At 41.0% G+C, this 3,842-nt stretch overlaps 1 non-coding gene across 1 annotated transcript; it reads right to left on the bottom strand.

Moving 5' to 3' along the window:
- Window positions 1–1,115: 1,115 nt before the first annotated feature.
- Window positions 1,116–1,220, bottom strand: LOC117874015. Its single transcript, XR_004644867.1, has one exon. It is a non-coding gene; the product is annotated as a U6 spliceosomal RNA (small nuclear RNA).
- Between the last annotated feature and the right edge of the window lie 2,622 nt (window positions 1,221–3,842).

Here is a 3,842-nt window from a genome sequence, read left to right on the forward strand (position 1 = left end):
GCAATTAGCTGCTGCTGTGTAGCAATGCAGTACCACGTCTGCCGGCACCAGATGACATATGGTGACGCTGAGCTGAGCTGAGCTGAGTGGGCTCCATGCTTGCCGTGGTATGTTGTCTGCACAGGTAACCCAGGTAAAAAGGCGCAAATCGATTGTCTGCAATTGCTCTGACGGAGGGAGAGGGGCCTGACGACATGTACCCAGAACCCCCCGCGACACTGTTTTGCATCATCAGGCATTGGGATCTCAACCCAGAATTCCAATGGGCGGCGGAGACTCCGGGAACTGTGGGATAGTTACCCACAGTGCAACGCTCCAGAAGTCGATGCTAGCCTTGGTACTGTGGACGCGGTCCGCCGACTTCATGCACTTAGAGCATTTTATGTGGGGACACACACAATTGACTGTATAAAACTGATATCTATAAAACCGGCTTCTATAAATTCGACCTAATTTTGTAGTGTAGACGTACCCTTAGCTGTAGTACCCTTGTATGCTCTCCTCTTTCCCTTGCTTTCCTGTGGGAAATTAGGCAGAACCTGGTCCATAGATTTTCCTTCTACCAAATGTGGAATTCATAACACATACATAAAAATGTAATGCATTCATATCCTTGTTCCATTCAGTATCTATCTCCTTTTGGAGATGTTTTAATATCTTTCAGTACTTCTTCGAAACTGAGGTGATGACAATTTTGACATAATGCTATCTAGTACAATGAGATTTTCCACAAATATTGAGATTTGTTTTGTCTAAGTGTTCTCTTTCACTTCTGGTTTTGATGGGATTTTTGTTATGTGTAATCATTCCTGTTTGTGACTTCAGTTAATCTCACCTAGCTTGCATATATAGATTAATTAAAAATGACTTTTTAAAAGCTCAGTTTGGTTCTGGGTTCTTTTCAGGTCAATTTATAACTTGAACAATATTTTCAAATCAGGACACTTATCTGTTCTTAACCGACCAACATATTATTAATTCACCAGAAACACATTAGTATACAATCAACCATTCACCACTCAAATGTAGATACAATCAATGTCCTAGGTGTGAACTACATACACAATACAGCTTGCAAGCAATTATTATGGACTAGAGTCGCAGCAGTTATATCAAAAATATGGAAACACTTCATGAATTTGCATGTCATCATTGCACAGGGGCCATGCTAATCTTCTCTGTATCATTCCAATTTTAGTATATATGTCCTGCCAAAGCAAGCAAAGAACAAGGCAAATTACCAAGATTTCACATTACATGTATTTATGATAATAAATTCTCACTTCCTAACACATTTATCACACTTCCAAGGATGCACTTGTCTTTAAGGCACTTTGAAGAATGTGGTTAGTACAGTTTGAATGGATTGGTCCAAAAGGGACAAGATTAGAATATTATAAGCAATTGCTTAAAACAATTCATTTCAATCTCTCATGGGACAATTTGCCTTGACTCACAAAAAAAGGAATTAAAATCTAAAAAAATGGTTACAAGAGAGACCTCAAGTTACCAGCAAGATAACCGACAGTTATTTATATTAAAATAACCTACAGTTATATACTATATTAACGAATAAAAGCGGAAATGCAGTCTCCGAGATTAAATCTCACCACTTTTTCTTATCCTTGCAGCGTTGGGATGAGGGAGAGTCCTTTGCAGAGTGCTGGTCCAGGCATTGGTCACACTTAGGATTCTTCAGCTTCTTGTGTTGGATTTAGTCAATTCTCTTGAGCATATGGTGACCTCAGTTTTATATACCTTAGGTTCAGGGCTCGTCGGAGGGAGCCACCCTCTGATTCCTATTGGACACATGCCGAGTGCGTGTTCAGGTTTCAGTTTAGTTTCTCTGCTGCTTCCATTGGTATCCAATAGATGGCAGTAGTGTATAATTTTCTTTAATCCTCTTCTTATCGGAGGCTTTTTAATTTTAATTCATTTCAAGGATTGTATTTCATTATTAGCCTCTACTATCAATTGAGATTCCCCTTTAAAACAATTTCTCATACTATTTCAAAATTATGCACTGGTTTATATCTTTTAACATTCCTCCTTCCTTGTTCCAGACAATTCCTATTGCTTCTAGAGTGCAACAGTTATGTACAATGCAAATTAACAAAATCCCTTATACTCTTCTAAATTTGGACATATTCCACATATTCTTTGATTGTACATGATCATTTCACATTATTTAAGCCTTACATTAGAACAAGAGAGATTTTCCACATATAGAATGATGTAGATCTGACTCCCCAGCAAAAAAATGTTCAGCTTCTAATTTGGGGTGAAAGAGATATTATCCTTGGAATATTTGATTTACAAAGAAAACAATATATAGTTTATACTTTGAGGTGAAAACATGTGGTTTGGATTTCTTGGCGTAACAGGCAGTTAATCTTAAAGTCACATTTCTAGTCTCCTTAATTTGCAGCTTCCCCACCCATCTCTTCAACCATTCAATGTGCAATGGTCCACTTTGCATAGGAAAGCAGGGTGTGATCCTTTCTTGGTAATTTGGGCTTTGGCTACACTGACAAATGAACAACAAAACTTTTGTCATTCAGAGGTGTTAAAAACACACACACACACACACTCCAGGAGCACACTCCTGTAGACAAAGCTATCACCACTCATTGGGGGTGGAAGTTTTTTGTCAGCGAGAGAGCTCTCTTCTGCCAACAAACAGCAGTCACACTGTGCACCTTCTAGTGGCACAGCTGCAGCGGCACAAAGCCTCAGAGTTCTTTTTTAGCTAGGTCGGAAGGGAGAAAGATGTTTTATCCATATGCATATTATAAGAGATTCTTGACTAAGTGATTAACAATACTCTTGTTTAGCCATTTTAGTTTGTATAGTTTCTGTTCTTGGGGAGAGAAATTCTTGAACTAGGCTAATCTGTGAGCCCTTATACAAAGTGTCTCACATGATATGAACCATTTTCTTATCATCTTTACTTAGGTGGATCCTATTTTGAGATAAACAGACATGGATACTTTTCTAATTTTATTGAGAGCTAGAAGGAATCATTAGTTATGGATCATTCAAGGTATATTTGTTCCATATATCCTTTATGAGATGGTGAAATTGTTATTCTGAGTGATGAGATATGTCTGTGCTCATAAGACACATATCTCAAAATCACTTCTGCATCTGTCATACAATTTGGTATATTTTAGGGTTACCATACGTCTAGATTTTCCCGGACATGTCCGGCTTTTTGGTCCTCAAATCCCTGTCCAGGAGGAATTTCCAAAAAGCCGAACATGTCCGGGAAAATAGGGAGGCATGGTAAGGGGACCACCTCCTCCCCGGGGTTCAACTTTCCCAGCTCCCGCAGCTCTCCCCAGCGCAGCAGCAGCCGGAGCCTGGGAGGAGGTGGCTGCGACCTGGGATGCTGCCGGCCGTCGCCGCTCGGCCAGGGCCAGGGCCGGGCCGGAGCCGCTTGGCCGGGGCCAGTGGGGCCGGGGGTGCTCGGCTGCCGGCCGGGGCTGAGCCGGGGGTGCTCGACTGGAACCGGGGCCTGAGCCGAGCTGGAGCCACTGGGACCAGGGCTGGGGCGGAGTTGGGGCAGGGCTTGGGCCCCTTGGAGTGTCCTCTTTTTCAGGGGCTCCAATATGGTAACCCTAGTATATTTTTACTATTTCAGGTTATTCAATCAAGCAAGTTTCTATTGCTATAAATGGAGAAAAGTTTACCATGACTTTTAAAGTGGTACAGCTAGGTACGCTTGCTAGAATTTAAAGCAGTGATCAAGCTGCAAATACATTAGAAGATGTGGAAGCAATATTGGACTGTTTTTACATTTTATAGATAAATCTAGTTACATCAGTGTAACAACATTTCTT

This window comes from Trachemys scripta, chromosome 2 (assembly GCF_013100865.1).
Source record: "Trachemys scripta elegans isolate TJP31775 chromosome 2, CAS_Tse_1.0, whole genome shotgun sequence".
NCBI classification, from domain to species: Eukaryota; Metazoa; Chordata; order Testudines; family Emydidae; genus Trachemys; species Trachemys scripta.